The sequence below is a fragment of the Balaenoptera borealis genome, assembly GCF_965194805.1.
Source record: "Balaenoptera borealis genome assembly, chromosome: 3".
NCBI classification, from domain to species: Eukaryota; Metazoa; Chordata; class Mammalia; order Artiodactyla; family Balaenopteridae; genus Balaenoptera; species Balaenoptera borealis.
In genome coordinates, this window is record NC_138866.1 from 142,438,446 (window position 1) to 142,460,397 (window position 21,952).

A 21,952-nucleotide genomic window follows, 5' to 3' on the forward strand; every position below is an offset into this window, starting at 1 on the left:
ACTAGTTTTTCAATATACACACACACACATAATATATAATATGACATGTACAGATAACTAGCAGAAGTATGATTGGCAGGGAAAGCAAATTCAAATGTATCTCTTTCACTAAGAAGAAATTAGTCTTTCCATTATGGAAGGGGGCTTATGGAATCAATCAGCCACCAGGTCCCAAAATGGTCCTCCAAGATACTACACTACAGGATTGCAGTTAGTTGTTGCTATTGGAAAGTTGGCCACTCAGCAATGGAGTAGTCAGATAAGCTTTGGCAAAGAGAAATCAGTGTTGTTGGGTACATTACGTGCATGGCCCCCATTCCTGCCATGATTCATCTGCCCATTGGATAGGCACTGGGAGGCCTGGGGAAGAAGGAGACTGGGTCAGTTTTCTCTCCTGATTATTAAGAAGTTGCTGGGTATGGAAGTGCTATGTTGGGCCCTCATGTAAGATACAGATATTTTTATATTCTGGGGCCATTCCAAAAGTCCATATACCTCTTCTCCAAAGGTCTTACTCCCCAGTGCTCTAGTATTACCTCATCCAAGTCCCTGAGCAGCTAGCCAAACCAATATGAATAAGTATAAGTCCTTGAGTTAGGCTGTCTCTCCTTCCAAATAAAGTGGCCAAGGAAATGGGTTGCTAAATTTTGTTTGCTGAGCCAATTTTCCTTCTCTGTTCTCTTTCAGGGCTGTTCCCGAGTAAGCTGTAACATTGCACCCATTAATTGTATCACCCATTAATTTTAGCAGTTGCCAGAATGTCATGCAGAGCCATCCAAAACACAGCCTTGATTTTTTCCCTCTTTAATCAAGTGTTCTAGAGAGCAATCTGTGAGGATACAGGTGTGGGTTGAGGGAGGAGCAGCCCATATGCTGATATGTTAGCACATAGCACCTGGGCCTCTCATATTATAGGATTTATATGACCCATAATTGGTATACATGTCTATGTTCATGTTTTGTATCCATGTCTGTATGTAATTCTTGTATACATGCCTGCATTATCCAAAATCTTATATGCTTTTGGAAGGCTAAGACCTTGTCTATCATTCCCAACCACTCTATACTTAGCATCTACACAATGACTGGATTATAGTAATATGGTTGGTATAGCTGACAGGTAAAAATACAGGGCACCCAGTTCAATTTGAATTACAGACAAACAATAAATAATTTTTAGTATAAATATATACCATGTGATGCTAAAAAATTGCTGTTCAACTGAAATTCAAGTTTAATGGGCATCCTGTATTTTATCTGGCAACCCTAAGAGTAGGTTTTCAATAACTGTTGCAATCATGAATAAATAAATAAAAGAAATAATAAGATCTACAAAGTGCTTTATAGTAAGCACTTTTTCATCTCATGGAACTTTTGCATAGCTATATACTAGTGTGAAGTACCAACACTTTCTCTCCATGGCTGCTAGAGATGGTCACCTTTACCCCAGTGGCAAGTTTTCCTAATGGAGTCAGAGAATATAAAATGTAAAGGTTCAAGTGTAAGAGGGGAAAGTTGGGGAAGAATCACTGCTAAACCAATCTTTTCTCTTTTGTTTAACCTAGACAAGAGCAGAGGGGAGGGAAGGAAGTCCGAGGATTGTTCCTGAAAGGATGGTGGTTACTTTCCTACCTAGTTAGATACTGGGTACAGAGGAGCAGTAGCACTCCCAGATAGATTAGGGGGTCCAAGAATAGAGGAGACTTACATCCAGCTTTCTGTCTAGTTCCCTGGGAGACTGAATAAATCAGCTATTGCTGTGTAACAAATATCACAGAATCTTGGTATATAGAACTAGGCATTTATCTTTGCTCACAGGTTTGCAGGTTGGTTTTGCTGCCTCTGTTTCAGGCTGTGAGTCTCCTCCATGTGTCCCATTCAGGGCCCCAAGCTGGAAGGGCAGTGACTCACCATGAGTCCACCAGGGAGGTAAGAATCTGGCAGAATGATGAGCAGAAACATGCAACACCCCTTCAGACCCAGACTCAGATCTCAGGCACTGTAGCTCCTGCCTATGTGCCTTTTGGCAAAAATAATACAGGACCAAGCTCAATGTCAATGGGATGAAGAAGCAACCTCCTTGTATGGAGTAAAAATTTGCTGAATAATAATTGAATCTACCACCAGGGCGGTAAACACTATCATTCAGTTGCATGGGGTGTTGAGACAGAGAGGCCCGCGACAGCCTCTCTGAGCCTTTGAATCCTTTCCCTGAATAGAGCGAGCAGAAAAATAATTTCCTCTGTGCCCAGATAATTATGAAAATTATGTAGTACAATGTCTGAAATATTATAAGTGCTCATACATACTTGCATCCTCTTGGCAGCTATGCCATAGGCTGTGGTTTATCTAGCCTCTACTTGGACAATACACGTTGGACATAATAGTTATTGAAGGGTTGGTGTCTGCAATTTTTGTCTCAATGAATCCTTCTGATCATCCTGTAAAATAGATCTTATTCTTTCTGGTTTGTATATAAGAAGGTGGAGGCTGGGAAAGTTGAGTCATTAGCCCAGGAACCCTGGTAAGAGCCAGAAGAACTGGTATCAGAACCCATATGGGTCTGAGTAAAAAGCCTATGGCTTTCCATTGCCCTGCACTATGGCCTGTGAATCCATGTCTCCTCTCTTTGACAGCTGTTCTCTCTATCTTCTTCCAGGGGCTGATGAGAGCTCTCAGAAGTCAGCTTCCAGCCGCAGCTATGCAAAAACCAGGAGGAAAGCTTAATGGGGTGAATGAAGCAGTTTCCCTAATAGAAGTTTAGTAAAAAACTCAAAACTAAGACCAGTGGAGTCCAAGAAAGTGTCTCTTCCAAGAAAATCTGACAATGCGCAGCCTCCAGTGAGTCCTGCTGGGGAAGGAAGACTGGGGCTGTCGTTGGCTCTGGGGGCTGACAGGCTCCAGCAGGGCCTTCAAGTTTGACTACCACCAGTGACACTCTATATATCAAGCCCCTGGCTCTGCACTTGGTTTTTACAGCCGCTGCTGAGTCAGTAGGGGGAGTATTTAATTAAAATCATGGTGGCATTGTAGAAATGAGAGACTGGGCATATAGCCAAGTTTTGCAGCCCTTCTCTCTCCGTGGTCCCTCTTTGCAGAGCCCCACTGCCAGAACTGGGGCCTCTGACCCTCCCTCTGTCCCCTTTTCACTGGGCAAATGACACAGTTGGCTCCTGTGAAACAGCATGGCTGGCCCTGAGCCTTCAACCTCGAGAGTGTGGCACTGGAGTTTTTACAGCCGTGCACACAAATGGAGGAGATGCAGCTTCTGCTTTATTTAACAAATCATCTTGCCGAGGCTGGTGGCAGTGGTTGAAAGTAGAGTTGTGATGTGACCATATGGCATCACAGACTACACCGTGCTTCCAGGGAGTAACATGCACCAGGAGCAGTGTGTAAATGGAGAACTAAAGTACCGTTTTATTAGGATTGTGAGCTAAGTTAGGTAAACACTGAATGTAAGATGGAGAAGAGACGGGTTCCCTAGGGCATCACATTATAACACGTGGGGCACGTGGGCCACCAGAACTCTCAACTCTTCCTGGGGGATACAGGCCTCGGAAGGAGGCGGATGGGGGCTGGAAGGAAGCAAGGGGAGCTCGCATGGCGTCCTGAGCCTCACTCTGTTCCTGCCACTCCCTGTGATGTACTGTGACACTGCTTTCCTTGTCTATTTTTTCCATCCGGCTGTGAGCTCCTTGAAGGTGGGATTGTGTCTTTCCTCTGCATGAAATCTTTTCTAAATTCAGTGCCTCGTGAAAAGTACTTGCTCAATAGCTACTTGTTGAAGGAATAAAGGATTGATGGAGTTAGAAGTGGGGTCCAAGTGATAACAGGAGCGTAGAGAATGCAGGACCTTTCCACTGTGGTAAGAAAAATCCAGAAAGCTTCATGGAGGAAGTGGCTTTTGAGCTGGGCCCAGTACCTCCAATATTTGTTAGCTAATCTTACAAGTCTTAGTCCTCTCATTTGTAAAATGAGAAACATAGATTCTGGGGGAGTAAATACAATATGAATACAGAGAATTTAGGACAGTGCCTGTACATAGTAAGACTCAATACATGGTAGTTGTTTTTATTACCAATGTATACTTTACAAGGGGTCCAATAGAACACAGCGTGCTGTGAGTGGCGGGGCTGGAAGATGATGAAAACAGGGTCCAGGAAGGTGGATTGAGCCCCATTGAGAAGGGCCCCCTGGCCAGCCTGAGGAATCTGATCTTATTTCTGCAGACGAGGAGGGGTTGTCGGTGTGAGGTTCTGAGGACAGTCTCTGAGGTCAGGTTCCAACCCTGGCTTAACCTCTTGATAACTGTGTGAACTGAGCAATCTACTTAGCATTTTAAGCCTCAGTTTCTTCATCTATAAAATGAGGATCGTAAGAATACATTGGTTTCCTAGGGCTGCTGTAACAAGTCACCACAATCTTGGTGACTTACAACAACAAATTTGTTCTCTCACAGTTAGGGAGGTCAGAAATCTGACACCAAGATGTGAGCAGAGTCACCCTTCTTATTCTTTTCTGAGACACTCTGGAGGAGAATCCTTCCTGCCTTTTCCAGGTGGCTGCAGGCATCCCTTGGCTTGTGGTTACATCACTCCCATCTCTGCCTCTGTCTTCACATGGCCTTCTCCTCCTCTGTCTATCTTCTCTTCTAAGGCTGCTTGTAAGATTTAGGACCCACAGGAGTAATTCAGGATGATCTCATCTCAAGATCCTTAATTCAATTACATCTCTGAAGACCCTTTTTCCAAATAAGGTCACATTCACTGATTCTGGGGTGCTAACCTATCTTTTGGGGAGCCACCATTCAATCCACTACAAAGACTATATAAAAATAAGACTTGTGAAATTTCAGTGATGTCCATGTAAAATGTGCTTAAGAGAGCATCAGCTCTTTCACTGATGAAGCTGAACACAGGTCACCGTGTATACGTCCCCCAGAATTCTGCTGTAGATTTCACAGATACACACTTTTCTGGGGATCTCTCTTCCTACACTATGTTGGTTACTTTTTCATTGCCTTCCTTCTGCTCACAATATCCATCTTGCTTTCTGGCTGTTCCTCATGGTGCCTGACTTCCTTGCCTGACTGTGTATTTTTTCAGTCATTATTGTATCAGGCCCTCTACCAATACTTTTTTAATTTAAATTTATTTATTTTATTTATTTATTTTTGGCTGCATTGGGTCTTCGTTGCTGTGAGCAGGCTTTCTCCAGTTGCAGAGAGCGGGGCCTACTCTTCAGTGCTCTGCACGGGTTTCTCACTGCGGTGGCTTGTCTTTGTTGCAGAGCATGGGCTCTAGGTGTGCAGGCTTCAGTAATTGTGACACACGGGCTCAGTAGTTGTTGTGGTTCACGGGCTCTAGAGCGCAGGCTCTGTAGTTGTGGTGCACCGGCATAGTTGCTCCGTGGCATGTGGGATCTTCCCGGACCAGGGATTGAACCCGTGTCCCCTGCATTTGGCAGGCAGATTCTTTTTCTTTTATTATTTATTTTATTTTATTTTATTTATTTTATTTTATTTTATTTCATTTATTTAACATCTTTATTGGAGTATAATTGCTTTACATTGTTGTGTTAGTTGCTGCTGTATCACAAAGTGAATCAGCTCTACATATACATATATCCCCATATCCCCTCCCTTTTATATCTCCCTCCCACCCTCCCTATCCCACCCCTCTATGTGGTCACAAAGCACCGAGCTGATCTCCCTGTGCTATGTGGCTGCTTCCCACTAGCTATCTATTTTACATTTGGTAGTGTATATATGTCAGTGCCACTCTCTCACTTCGTCCCAGCTTACCCTTCCCCCTCCCGTGTCCTTAAGTCCATTCTCTATGTCTGCGTCTTTTATTCCTGTCCTGGCAGGTGGATTCTTAACCACTGTGCCACCAGGGAAGTCCCACTACCAATATTTTTGAATGCATGAATGTTTTTCATTAACAAACATCACCAAGGAGGCATTGGGGGAAGGGTACAGCTTTTTTTTTTTTTTAATTTTTATTTATTATTTATTTATTATGTTTATTTTTGGCTGTGTTGGGTCTTCGTTTCTGTGTGAGGGCTTTCTCCGGTTGCGGCGAGTGGGGGCCACTCTTCATCGCGGTGCGCGGGCCTGTCACTATCGCGGCCTCTCTTGTTGCGGAGCAGAGGCTCCAGACGCTCAGGCTCAGTAGTTGTGGCTCACGGGCCCAGCCGCTCCGCGGCATGCGGGATCCTCCCAGACCAGGGCTCGAACCCGTGTCCCCTGCATTGGCAGGCAGATTCTCAACCACTGCGCCACCAGGGAAGCCCAAGGGTATAGCTTTTAAGCAGAACTGCATGAATCTCAGCTCTATAATCTTTCTGCACCTTAGTTTCCTCACCTGAAAAATGCGCACTTTATTCTAACCTTAATGAATTATTGTGAGGATCAAACTGAAATTAATTATTTACTACATCACTTTAGACTCAGTCTTATTACTCTCAATCTGCCTATCCACAATGTGCATATTTTTCTTAATATGTCCTTCCTGATTGATATAATTCATTTTCTCAGCATTTCAATTACCTGAAAAAAATATCCCAGGATTTTAACTGATTAAGACCAATATTTCACCTGTTTAATGTCTAACTAAGACATTGACAGTGCACCTCTAGCTGCTTTTTTTAATTCATTATCATAGGGGAAAAATTCTCATAGTATTGTGAACTTAACCTTACCTTACCTTATTTATCCAGAACTGAAATAAGTAAGTAAAGTAGCAAACTGGAAACTAAACCACTACTCAAAATAATAGCAATTGCCTCTGGGCACCCTGTGTTTAGACATATTGACGTTTTGTGTGAGTCTTAACAGGTTCATCTTCTAAGGGAAATTACATATAAATACCATACTTACCAAGCTTAAAATATGCAACTTCCTTCTGTTATTCAGAGCTGGATAAAAGAGTGCACAGTGAGAGTTCCTCAGGGGAAAATTAACCACTCTTGACAAGAAGGAAAATAGAACTGTGTCACTTTGTGCACAATCTGCAATCTTTGGATCAACAGTATTAATGCTTTTAATTTCTAATTGAGCAGAGTGGAAACAAGGGCAATTAGTGGTCCATCTTCCATGGTCTCAGTGTTTGAGTTTCAAGGAGGGCCCAGCAATTGAAGAGTCTTATTCTGATTTCAGAAAGACAGTTTCCATAAAAGAAAGTGCTTTGGTAGAAGCTTGACAGCACTCCATTATTGTAGCTTTTTATTCCTTGAAGTTTTTTTTTTTTCTTTAATTGAAGTATAGTTAATTTACAGTGTTGTGTTAGTTTCAAGTATACAGCGAAGTGATTTAATTATACATATATCTATATCTATCTATTCTTTTTTAGATCCTTTTCCATTGTGGATTATTACAAGATATTGAGTATAGTTCCCCGTGCTATACAGTAGGTCCTTGTTGTTTACCTATTTTATATATAGTAATGTGTATATGTTAATCTCAAACTCCTGATTTATCCCTCCCCCCACCCCGCTATCCACTTTAGTAACCGTAAGTTGGTTTTCTATGTCTGTGAGTCTCTTTTTGGTTTTTAAATAAGTTCATTTGTATGATTTTTTTAGATTCTGCATATAAGTGATATCATATGATATTTGTCTTTCCTTGTCTGACTTACTTCACTTAATATGATAATCTCTATGTCCATCTAAGTTTCTACAAATGGCATTATCTCATTATTTCTTATGTCTGAATAATATTCCATTGTATATATGTACCACATCTTCTTTATCCATTCATCTGTCTATGGACATTTAGGTTGCTTCCATGTCATGGCTATTGTAAATAGCAATGCAGTGAACATTGAGGTGCATGTATCTTTTCAAATTAGAGTTTTCTCATATTCCTTGAAGTTTTAAAGGAAGGAAAAAGTGTGGATCAGCAAAAGATGCTGAAAAGAAGGTGAAATTCATTACTTTATCTCCAGGCTTTTAGCCCTGGTCGAAGCTCTCCATTGGTAGTGAGATATTAGGTAATCAAGGCTAACATTATTGTGCATCTAATACTGTGTTTGAAAGGTGGGTACATTTTCACAAGTGACTTACATTTTACAGAGGCAAGATGGGAATGGTCATCTGGGCACCTGTCTACTTTGCCAGCTCCTCACTGGGCCACTTACAGAAATCATGTCCCTTTCCTGTTTCTCAGATTCCTCAACTATGAAGTGAAAAGTTCAGACTAGATGCTCTGCATGTGTTATCAAGATCTATTCTTCTGCAACTCTGGGAAGTGACTCTTCCACTGGCCATGCATATTGGACCAATAATTCTTTCATCAATGATGAAGAAATAATATCTATCATTTTTGAATTTCAAATAGGCTTGGAAAAGCTATAAACCAGTGGCTCTCCAAACCTAGCTAAGCATTAGAATCACCTGGGGAAATATTTTACTTCTAATTAAACTTTTATGGAAGTATAATATGACATACAGCAGAAAAGTAAACTAATTGGTGAGTTTTCATAATGTGAAAACCCCATGTTTCATAAAGTGAAAGCTCCCCACATTTCCACCTCCTGGGGAGCTTTCTAAAGCCCAGGTCTCAAGTCCTTGAGGGGACCACTAAAACAAAATCTCTAGGGTACAGTCCCCCACTGTGACATGGGAGGAGATAAGGCACCATTCTTCAATAGCACCTATCTACCCAACAATTGGGCTGGGGGAGCAATAGTGTCTCCAGGCATAAATGAAGAAACTGTGACCCAGAAACTGCTAAGTAAACTGCCTGATACCATACAACTACATGCAGTGATGAATGTGAGATTCAGACATGGATTTGTCTGGCTTCAAAATCTCTGTTCCTTCCATGACAATAAAACAAAGGAGAAGGAGAGCGAGAGATGGTATGCTAGATGGACAGGTGAAAACTGAGCACTGCCAAGCAAGCCACAAGGAAACCTGCAGCCTTCATATGAAGTTTTATTATTGGCTTCTGAGGAAGTGCCTGTGGCTGACAGGGTCTTGGTGCTCTGGCCAGGTGTCAGGCCTGAGCCTCTGAGGTGGGAGAGCTTGAGTTCAGGACATTGGATGACCAGAGACCTCCTGGGCCCTCGAAAAAGCAATCAGCGAGAGATCTCCTGGAGATCTCCATCTCAACATTAAGACACAGCTCCATTCGGCGACCAGCAAGCTCCAGTGCTGGACACCCCAGGCCAAACAACTAGTAAGACAGGAACACAGCCCTACCCATTAGCAGAGAGGCTGCCTAAAATCATAATAAGGCCACAGACACCCCAAAACACACCACCAGATGCGGTCCTGCCCACCAGAAAGACAAGATCCAGCCTCATCCATCAGAACACCGGCACTAGTCCCCTCCACCAGGAAGCCTACACAACCCACTGAACCAACCTTAGCCACTGGGGGAAGACCACAAAAACGATGGGAACTATGAACCAGCAGCATGCGAAAAGGAGACCACAAACACAGTAAGTTAAGCAAAATGAGAAGACAGAGAAACACAAAGCAGATGAAGGAGCAAGGTAAAAACCCACTACACCAAACAAATGAAGAGGAAATAGGCAGTCTATGTGAAAAAAGATTCAGAGTAATGGTAGTAAAGATGATCCAAAACCTTGGAAAGAGAATGGGAAAAATTCAAGAAACGTTTAACAAGGACTTAGAAGAACTAAAGAGCAAACAATGATGAACAACACAATAAATAAAATTAAAAATTCTCTAGAAGGAATCAATAGCAGAATAACTGAGGCAGAAGAATGGATAAGTGACCTGGAAGATAAAATACTGGAAATAACTATCACAGAGCAGAATAAAGAAGAAAGAATGAAAAGAATTGAGGACGGTCTCAGAGACCTCTGGGACAACATTAAAAACACCAACATTCGAATTATAGGGGTCCCAGAAGAAGAAGAGAAAAAGAAAGGGACTGAGAAAATATTTGAAGAGATTAGAGTTGAAAACTTCCTTAACATGGGAAAGAAAATAGTCAGTCAAGTCCAGGAAGCACAGAGAGTCCAATACAGGATAAATACAGGAAGAAACATGCCAAGGAACATATTAATCAAAGTATCAAAAATTAAAAACAAAGGAAAAATATTAAAAGCAGCAAGGGAAAAGCAACAAATAGCATACAAGGGAATCTCCATAGGTTAACAGCTGATCTTTCAGCAGAAACTCTACAAACCAGAAGGGAGTAGAAGGACATATTTAAAGTGATGAAAGGGAAAAACTTACAACCAAGATTACTCTACCCAGCAAGGATCTCATTCAGATTTGACAAAGAAATTAAAACCTTTACAGACAAGCAAAAGCTAAGAGAATTCAGCACCACCAAACCACATTTACAAAAAGTGCTAATGGAACTTCTCTAGGCAGGAGGAACAAGAGAAGGGAAAGACCTACAATAACAAACACAAAACAATTAAGAAAATGGTAATAGGAACATACATATCGACAATTACCTTAAATGTAAAAGGATTAAATGCTCCAAACAAAAGACATAGACTGGCTGAATGGATACAAAAACAAGACCTATATATATGCTGTCTACAAGAGACCCACTTCAGACCTATGGACACATACAGACTGAAAGTGAGGGGATGAAAAAAGATATTCCATGAACATGGAAATCAAAAGAGAGCTGGAGTAGCAATTCTCATATCAGACAAAATAGACTTTCAAATAAAGACTATTACAAGGGACAAAGAAGGACACTACATACTGATGAAGAAATCAATCCAAAGAGAAGATATAACAATTGTAGATATTTCTGCATTCAACATAGGTGCACCTCACTACACAAGGCAAATGCTAACAGCCATAAAAGGGGAAATAGACAGTAAAGCAATCATAGTAGGGGACTTTAACCCCCACTTTCACCAATGGTCAGATCATCCAAAATGAAATTAAATAAGGAAACACAAGCTTTAAATGTTACATTAAACAACATGGACTTAATTGATATTTATAGGACATTCCATCCAAAAAGAACAGAATAGACTTCCTTCGCAAGTGCTCATGGCACATTCTCCAGGATAGATCATATCCTGGGTCACAAATCAAGCCTTGTAAATTGAAGAAAATTGAAGTTGTCTCAAGCATCTTTTCTGACCACAATGCTACGAGACTAGATATAAATTACAGGGGAGTAAATTACAGGGGAGTAAAAAATACAAACACATGGAGGCTAAACAATACGCTACTAAATAACTAAGAGATCACTGAAGAAATCAAAGAGGAAATCAAAAAATACCTAGAAACAAATGACAATGAAAACACGATGATGCAAAACCTATGGGATGCAGCAAAAGCAGTTCTAAGAGGGAAGTTTATAGCAATAGAATCCTACCTGAAGAAACAAGAAAAATCTCAAATAAACAACCTAAACTTACACCTAAAGCAATTAGAGAAAGAAGAACAAAAAAACCCCAAAGTTAGCAGAAGGAAAGAAACCATAAAGATCAGATCAGAAATACATGAAAAAGAAAAGAAGGAAACAATAGCAAAGATCAATAAAATTAAAAGTTGGTTCTTTGAGAAGATAAACAAAATTGATAAACCATTAGCCAGACTCAGCAAGAAGCAAAGGGAGAAGACTCAAATCAAGAGAATTAGAAATGAAAAAGAAGTAACAACTGACACTGCAGAAATACAAAGGATCATGAGACATTACTACAAGCAACTATATAAATAATAATTGGACAATCTGGAAGAAATGGACAAATTCTTAGAAAAGCACAACCTTCCGAGACTGAACCAGGAAGAAATGGAAAATATGAACAGACCAATCACAAGCACTGAAATTGAGACTGTGATTAAAAGTCTTCCAACAAACAAAAGCCCAAGACCAGATGGCTTCACAGGTGAATTCTATCAAACATTTAGAGAAGAGCTCACACCTATCCTTCTCAAAATCTTCCAAAATATAGCAGAGGGAGGAACACTCCCAAACTCATTGTACGAGGCCACCATCACCCTGATACCAAAACCAGACAAAGATGACACAAAAAAAGAAAACTACAGACCAATATCACTGATGAACATAGATGCAAAAAAACCTCAAGAAAATACCAGCAAACAGAATCCAAAAGCACATTAAAAGGATCATACACCATGATCAAGTGGGGTTTATCCCAGGAATGCAAGGATTCTTCAATATATGCAAATCAATCAATGTGATACAGCATATTAACAAACTGAAGGAGAAAAACCATATGATAATCTCAATAGATACAGAAAAGCTTTTGACAAAATTCAACACCCATTTATGATAAAAACCCTCCAGAAAGTAGGAGTAGAGGGAACTTATCTCAACATAACAAAGGTCATATATGACAAACCCACAGCCAACATTGTTCTCAGTGGTGAAAAATTGGAACCATTTCCACTAAGATCAGGAAAAAGACAAGTTGTCCACTCTCACCACTATTATTTAACATAGTTCTGGAAGGTTTAGTCACAGCAATCAGAGAAGAAAAAGAAATAACAGGAATCCAAATTGGAAAAGGAGAAGTAAAGCTGTCACTGTTTGCAGATGACATGATACTATACATAGAGAATCCTAAAGATGCTACCAGAAAACGACTAGAGCTAATCAATGAAATTGGTAAAGCAGCAGGATACAAAATTAATCCGCAGAAATCTCTTGCATTCCTATACACTAATGATGAAAAATCTAAAAGAGAAATCAAGGAAACACTCCCATTTACCATTGCAACAAAAAGAATAAAATACCTAAGTATAAACCTACATAGGGAGACAAAAGACCTGTATACAGAAAACTATAAGACACTGATGAAAGAAATTAAAGATGATACAAACAGATGGAGAGATATACCATGTTCCTGGATTGGAAGAATTGACATTGTGAAAATGACTATACTACCCAAAGCAATCTACAGATTCAATGCAATCCCTATCAAACTAGCAATGGCATTTTTCACAGAACTAGAACAAAAAAATTCACAATTTGTGTGGAAACACAAAAGACCCCACATAGCCAAAGCAATTTTGAGAAAGAAAAACGGAGCTGGAAGAATCATACTCCTGGACTTCAGACTGTACTACAAAGCTACAGTAAGCAAAACAGTATGGTACTGGCACAAAAACAGAAATATAGATCAATGGAACAGGATAGAAAGCCCAGAGATAAACCCACACAAATATGGTCACCTTATCTTTGATTATGGAAGCAAGAACATACAATGGAGAAAAGACAGCCTCTTCAATAAGTGGTGCTGGGAAAACTGGATGGCTACATGTAGAAGAATGAAATTAGAACACTTCCTAACACCATACACAAATAAAAATTCAAAATGGGTTAAAGACCTAAATGTAAGGCAGACTCTACAAAACTCTTAGAGGAAAACATAGGCAGAACACTCTATGACATAAATCACAGCAAGATCCTTTTTGACCCACCTCTTAGAGAAATGGAAATAAAAACAAAAACAAACAAATGGGACTTAATTAAACTTAAAAGCTTTTGCATAGCAAAGGAACCATAAACAAGATGAAAAGACAACCCTCAGATTGGGAGAAAAAATTTGCAAATGAAGCAACTGACAATGGATTAATCTCCAAAATATACAAGCAGCTCATGCAGCTCAATACCAAACAAATAAACAACCCAATCCAAAAATGGGCAGAAGACCTAATTTGACATTTTTCCAAAGAAGATACACCAATTGCCAACAAACACATGAAAGGATGCTCAACATCACTGATCATTAGAGAAATGCAAATCAAAACTACAATGAGGTATCACCTCACACCAGTCAGAGTGGCCATCATCAAAAAAATCTTCAGCAATAAATGCTTCAGTGGGTGTGGAGAAAAGGAAACCCTCTTGAACTGTTGGTGGGAATGTAAATTGATACAGCCACTATGGAGAAGAATATGGAGGTTCCTTAAAAAACTAAAAATAGAACTACCATAAAACCCAGCAATCCCACTACTTGGCATATGCCCTGAGAAAACCATAATTGAAAAAGAGTCATGTACCACAATTTTCACTGCAGTACTATTTACAATAGCCAGGACATGGAAGCAACCTAAGTGTCCATCGACAGATGAATGGATAAAGAAGATGTGACACATACACACAATGGAATATTACTCAGCCATAAAAAGAAACAAAATTGAGTTATTTGTAGTGAGGTGGATGGACATAGAGTCTGTCATACAGAGTGAAGTAAGTCAGAAAGAGAAAAATACCGTATGCTAACACATATATATGGAATCTAAAAAAAAAAAAAAAAAAAAAAAGTGGTTCTGAAGAACCTAGGGGCAGGACAGGAATAAAAACGCAGATGTAGAGAATGGAGTTGAGGATATGGGGAGGGGGAATGGTAAGCTGGGACAAAGTGAGTGAGTGGCATTGACATATATACTCTACCAAATGTAAAATAGATAGCTAGTGGGAAGCAGCCACATAGCACCGGGAGATCAGCTCTGTGCTTTGTGACCATGTAGAAGGGTGGGATAGGGAGGGTGGGAGGGAGACACAGAGGGAGGGGATATGGGGATATATGTATATGTAGAGCTGATTCACTTTGTGATACAGCAGCAACTAACACAATATTGTAAAGCAATTATACTCCAATAAAGATGTGAAAAAATAAAAGAACATCTAGGGTATGAACCAGGGATCATTGTTTCAACAGGTTTCCAGCCAGGCTTACATTGTCATTTGGAAACCCCTTAGGTAAATGGTAATTTGTTGTTTTTCAAAGAAACCTGAAGGCTCTGGCCATCTACATGGGAAAAAACTCTGGGCAGTGCATTGGTTGTGTTAGCCTGAGGCCATGTGTGTCAGAAATCTTGTCAGCATAGAGTAACCATCCCACAGGGAAGGAGCTCATTCCAAGGCCAGACATTCTGCTCACGGCTTTATGTACATTCTTTCTAATTTCTGCAATGACCTTGCGATGATTGCATTATACTCTTACTTTATAGAAACTGAAGCTGAGAAGGGTTAAAAAAAGGTGCCTGAAATCACACATCCAGTGTTGGGTTTAAGACTCCTGTCAACCAGATGCAAAAATCCATGGTCTTTCCGTCTCCCTTGTCACACAGTCTTCATCCTAAGAGTAAAACCATTCCAACAAAGCCAAATCACTGCTGAATATGTGCCAGGGTGCATCATGGTGGACGCTGGTGCTAGTTCACTTCAAATATTTCAAGCCTTACCTCCATTCCAGTATAGGTCAATTCTAGCTGCATTATGAGGATCTACAAAAACATTTTATATCCCCAACTTTCTTTGAGATGTAACAAAAATGTTTCTCCATCTATAGGACTTATATAGGAATATCTTTATTCTAAAAATATAGTTTTGGTCATATGGAAGTGTGAGGAACTGCACATATTCTTTTATTTTATTTTATTTTTTATTTTTTTAGCCTTTATACAAGTCTATCTTTATTTGTAAAAAATAGTATACAACTAAAGCTAATTTGATTTTTAAAATCAAAGCTCATTTAGTGATAATGTACATTTTATAATAAAATTGTAGTAAAATACTGACATTTGATAGTTTAAACAAAGTAGCATTCATGTAAAAATCATGTTGCATGTAAAATTTAATTAGAAAGTCCATAGTTCACAAAAGTACATATATTTTGTTGATAGCTCATGAGGACATTATCATAAATTTACTTAAGATACAGAACAAAATTCACAGTTAGCTTGACATTTAGTACTATAAAATTTTATGCTGAATCCACTGATATTTTTGTTAATAAGGTACACTTGAAATAATTCAGACTACCAAAGAATCGATATTTTATTGTATAACCAAGATCTATTGGTTTTACAATACATCTAGTAATCAATTCTTTCACCAATAATTTAAATGAGAGATCCAGTTGAAAAGACCGTTGACATATACCCTTAGCAGGATAATTAAAAAGCACTTGCAGCTTTGATTTCCATTTTCATGAATACATACAGGACAAATCTGTATTTTACAGTTAAAAGTTGTACAAAAAGTCAAGCCCTGAAGTATTTCTTCCCCTAAGAGAAAAGTTCTCATGCTAAAACTTTGTGAAAAAAAAAGAGAGAGAGAAAGAGAGAGAGGTAGTATGTGAAAGTATTTTTACTTAAAATGTTGAAGCCCTGCACCGCTTATAATATAAATGAAATGTAACCTTCTACTTATTAACATTTTGCCATTCAAGAGTCAAATTTATAGAACTCAGTAGAATGTTAAACCTGGAATGCCATTAAAAAATAGTGGTTATATAACTGGAAGAACTTCAATGAATTCAACAAAAAGTACACTGTATTACATAATGTTGTGCAGTTAACAGTTTAGTGATAATATGTTTAGTGGTAAAATGTGAACAAAATACATTGAAGTATTCTGAGTCAAGCGAGCTTCATTTAATCAACTTTACTTCATATACTTTTACCATATAGAGAAAATATCCTTCAAAACGGAGTCATTTGATTCTACATTGTTTTAATAGCACACAATTGTTATAAGGTATCCATTCTAGCTCCAGCATAAAATTAATCAATAAATAACTCTGAAAGAAATATCCATAAGTCACAGGGAACTCATGTAGTTCATACTATTCTTAGTCTCTATATACAAGCTACTGTAGTGCCTGTGCACCTCCATACAATGAAACCAGGCAAGGAATGAAAGTTAGCAGCCTTACTCTTACCTTGCTAAGTGGGTGCATCGGAAAGTAATAAATAGCCTCATAAAATTAATCGAGATACACTCTATCTGTCAAAGGTAAATACGACACACTTTTCATAAAGTGTAGGCAGTGTTCCTAGAAATCCCATTAAGGAAAACCCAAAATTTTCATATAAAAAGTGCACAAGGTTGTCCTGTGTGTAAAAATCTCTTAGTTTGGGTGCATTTTTTTTTTAACGAAAATAATTCACACTACTCAGATACATTAAAAGAGTAAAAAGGCAGACAAACAAAATATACACACAAACAACAAAAGGAATGATTTCTGATGAGGTTTGGAATGAGGACAAGAAGAGGTTACAGGAGAGAGTCTCCCATATCACCAGAGTCCATGGAACTGCCCTTCACAACGTAAGTGATGCCCAAATGGAATGAGTTTGTAAATATGAAAGCTACAAGATGGGCAAACACGGACCTGAACAACTGTTAGAGTTTCTTAATTCAGGAACATAGCTTCAATGCTTTATAACTTAGGAAGCAACCCCTAAAAACAGTCAATTGATTTGATTTCTTAGAAATTAGGAAAAAAAAAAAAAAAGCATTTGAAAAAATTAACAACAGAGGAACAATATTAAAAAATCAAAATACAACATGGGGAATATACGAGCCAAGGTCCCAAAGTACTGAAAGATAGACTCAGACTTCTTCTTCACGTTAGAATTAGAAAATACATAGTTAAAGGAAAAATTAACCAGGCTCTGCACAGCAGGTCAAATATGCAACCACTTCAAACGGAAATGATCTAGTCCTCATGTGTAGTTCTGGGAATGTGCTCTAACATCCAGTTCTCTATAGACAAAATAGCAAAAGCACATCATTTCATTAACAAAGGCCCCTTTGTTTTAGACTTAAATTCACCTCTGACCCACGAAGTTTATATTAATTTTCAAACTACTATTTTAATAACATTTTAAGCTTGCAATATATTTTTTTCATGCCTATCCCAGATCACTGGTTCAGAGGTATATATGCTTTAAACTAGCCAAATTTACAAGTCTCCATGGCATCCTGACTCAGAAAACATTCAAACGCGATGGTTTCATAGTGTTATGATTGTTCCATCTTCTTCTAAGAGTTTTTGATCTGGAGCACGCGTTTCAAATTCTGTATTTGTGCCACTTGCTAAGGGTGCTAAGCTCACTTCATTAGAAGGAATAAAACCGTTCTGTCCAGATTCAAAACTGAGTTCTATTTGTGTTAATGATTCCAGGCTCTCGGTGTTATGAACAGCCTTAGGGATCTGCTGTGGCACACCATTGTCTTCAGTAATAATGTCATCTTCATCGCTGTCTTCATCCTCTGGCTCAAAAATCGGTTCCGTCTGCTGTGGATAGCCAGGAAGGCTGTTGTCAGTAGACTGGCCAGAGCTGTCGGATGTCCGACTGGTCCTAATGACGTTATTCCTCTGGTTTGCTGGTCTCACTGTGATGATGAGATTGTGGCTGTTTGCAATCCTCATTTCAGTTGCTTGATCTAGACTCTTCCCGGAAACTTCTATGCCATTAACTTCTAAAACTTCATCATTAACAGCTAATAGTCCTGTGCTTTGAGCCAGACCTCCTGGCACAAGTCTGGATATAAAGATCCCTGGCACCTTCTCTAAGCCATGGGGTGTCACCATGACACTGGAGCCGTCCTGGATGTAGAACCCTAGGAGTTTCTCAGTGCCATATTTGTAAAGATGGACCCTACGATGTGTTTCTGGGAGAATATCCACGTCTATAATAGAAGACACAGGTCTGAAGTCCTGGGGCATACTAATGACTACGTGTGGCTTTTTTCTATGGTTGTCAGGAAGCAACACATTGGTTAAAACATTCTTCTTCTTTATTAGTGTGTCTGTACCAAAGGCACTGTAGTCTGCTTCTTCTGGTCTCCTGCAGGGGCAGCTTCTCAGCGTCTCTCACCCCCCTGCTCCTTGCTCTCTCCTGTAAGACTGCTGCATACTCCAATTCATCCTGAACAGCCAAATGAGTCTTCCTGAAGTACCTATTGTTTTATTGATTAAGAATTTTTGTTCTAGTAGATCTTGTTGGAAAAAAATTCTAGTAATCTTTTAGGACTTAAACATATAACATAAAATTTCCCCCCAGATGTGTCTAATTTTGTGGCTGATTGTAAGGCCAAGTAAGATCAATATTGTATAAAACTGTGTCCTCTGAAATTCATAATAGATTCCTCCATGGCTTTTTCTCTCATTTTTTTATTATTCTTTTAATTTTCATATTTGGGGCCGGGAAGCATTGGCTCCTTCCCTCTGACATGCATACATTTATAAGAAATGTGGGCTGTGAAGTGTGTAGATATGACAGAGATGAGAAACATTGAGGCCAGAAGATGAATCAAATCAACTCTTCTCATGGGTAAACAGGACAATGATATTATAATGATAAATACTTTTTAAAATTAATTTTTATAGGAGTATAGTTGCTTTACAATGTTGTGTTAGTTTCTGCTGTACAGGAAAGTGAATCAGCATTACCTATACATATATCCCCTCTTTTTTGGATTTCCTTCCCATTTAGGTCACCACAGAGCACTGAATAGAGTTTCCTGTGTTCTCATTAGTTATCTATTTTATACATAGTAATGTATATATGTCAATCCCAAATTGATAAATACTTTTAAAATAATATGTAAATACAGCATAACTGTCTTAAATCGCCATTCTGGGCATGGGCTTTCATGGGCTTTTCATGCCCATTCTGGGCATAAGTTACCTAGCTTAGGAAGCTGAAAGTGAGGACTGATAAGGAAGAATGGCAGTGAGTTATTCATGGGATCCCATGACACCTTTCTTTTGGACAATAGACCTCAAGTACAGCCATTTTGCCCCCCAGGAAATATTTGACAATGTCTGGAGATTTTTTATTGTTACAGTGGGGGAGGGTATCTGCTAGCATCTATTGGGTAGAGACCTGGAATACTACTAAACATCCTACAATAGATAAGGCAGCTCCTTATAACAAAGAACCACCTGGTCCAAAATACAAGTGGGGTCAAGCTTGAGAAACCCTGGTTTAGGAAATGGTAATAAATTTCACACAGAGATCAGCTTTTTCTAGAAAAACAATGGGAAAGACTAAGTTATTTCTACTCGGGTTGAATAGCATGGTGCTAAGGAGACTGTGTATTTGACAGGGTTTGCTTAGATTCTAAATTAGTTCCCCTCGGGGTTGTATTGGAAAATGGAGCTAAGAGAAAACCATTTCCTCTTTGGGACTCAGGTTATTAAACCTTTCTAATCTCCTCTACCCACAGCACTCTCCCCTCACAGCCAACTCTCCTCTGAGGGCAGAATTTTCTATTCTAATGAGAAATAGCACACAAACTAAAAAATGATAGCAATGCAAAATGCATCTCTCTTGAGCAAAGTTAATTTAGGTGTATAAAATCTCAATTGAAATACTGTCATTTTTTTTTAGAATCCTAACTTTGAATAAATGTGGCTGCCATGGTGTCCCTAGGAGAGAGTTGCTAAGGAAACCAAAAGCCAACCCACAGTCAATACATCCTATCCTCATGGAATACCATTATGGTCACTCAGTCATTTTGAGAGTTAGAGACACCACAGTGAACAAAATGATGACTTTATCTGTTTATCCCAGGAGAACAGTGTTAAGAAATACATTTACCCAATGCCATCAGAAGATTATCTAATGACCCGTCCTGGTAATGAGACTGAAAATGCATGTCACTCACAGAAATGCTACCTCGGAATACATTTTCTAGTCCTTAATATTGTGATTATAAAAATGCAAAATATACTTTACGATAGCTTGGAAGACTATATCCACTATCATAACCATAGGTAAGGTCAATTATATACCACACATAAGTGATTATTGCTTTGGGCACAGTGCATTAACTTAGATGTAACCTTTGTATAGTTGCTTAAAAAGCTGACAAAAATCCCGGGAAACTCTTCTATAGGGTGCCAGGCACAGGAAGCAATGTTTTTGGTGTATTCTTTACCAGTATGATTACATCTGGAGTATTGCCACAGACAATGGCCAAGGAGAGTTTTTAGTCAGTGTGACCAGGATTACAATGCTGCAGAGGAACAGTTGTCAGAAATTAGGATGGATCATCTGCTAGATAAATATGAGAGTAAAAGATATTTCCTAATACCTGCAGAGTTGACCTAGTGATCCCATGGCCACACCTGGATCTGGACCAGCCCAAGCCATACACACAAGTGCTTTAGGTACCAGCAGGGAGACACCTCTCCAGCTCCCCTCCATATTCTGCTTGGATGTCTACCAGCCTCAGTAATCTAATCTGTTGCCCATGGTGCCACCAACTCAGGCACCGCGCTCCAGGCCCTGCATCTATAGTAGCCCCTCAGCTATGTCTGCATGTCCACTGCCAGTCTTTGCTTGGCTATCCCCCAGGGTTTGTTTCCTGACTTCCTGATGCAAATACTTGCACTCCGAGCTGTGCACCCCAAGGAGGGACACTGACCCCCTCTATGTGTAGGCCCAAGCAGTTTGTTCCTGTTTGCCCAGTGACTGTGGACCAGCTGGGGCTCCTGTAAGCCAGCGACCTTCTCTGCCACTCAGTGGGCTACAACCACACCTTCTGCAATGAGATTGGAACCTCTTCCAAGTTTGTCCTTTGTCGTGTACTCTCCCGCAGTGCCAGGGTACCATTTAGAGTTTTCTATCTTTATCGTTCCTCCCCTATCATAACTTAATGATTACTTCTATTACACTTCCACTGTCCAAATTACTTTGTAGTGTTTGTCTTCAGGTTGGATCCATGCTGACACACCCATCTACCGTACAGCCTCACACCCAGAATTTATGTCAGCTCATAAAAATGAAGGCTGATTTCATTTGTTTTGTTGGCAAGAACTAAAAACCAAAAATATGTACACATTGCTAGGAACTGTCCCCCATCTCCCAAGGTGACTGCTCTCTGGGAGCTCAAAGGTAGATTGCTCTGAAGAGACTTGAATTAAAACAAGCACAGGTTTCCTTTTCTCTCTTTTCCTAGAAATGCACACTCTTTCCAAGCAAGAAATAGCCCCTTGTTTCAGCAAACTACAGGGATCTGTAACACAGTTTGCATCAGTGCTCCTCTCAAGAGAGGAGACTCACTTTCTTCCCTCTGTTACATGAGTGTTCATCCCCATCCCATACAAGCTTTCCCCATCACTCTGTGTGTGTGTGTATGGTGGAGTTACAATTGCACAGTGCTTACTATGTGCCAGGCACTTCTTTTACATCTTATATACTAACTCATTTAATCCTACTCACC

At 39.5% G+C, this 21,952-nt stretch overlaps 1 pseudogene across 1 annotated transcript; it reads right to left on the bottom strand.

Moving 5' to 3' along the window:
• Positions 1-16,030: 16,030 nt before the first annotated feature.
• On the bottom strand, positions 16,031-21,514 carry LOC309627197 (partitioning defective 6 homolog beta pseudogene; annotated as a pseudogene). The gene has a single exon. The product of its transcript is annotated as a partitioning defective 6 homolog beta pseudogene (transcript).
• Positions 21,515-21,952: the final 438 nt, after the last annotated feature.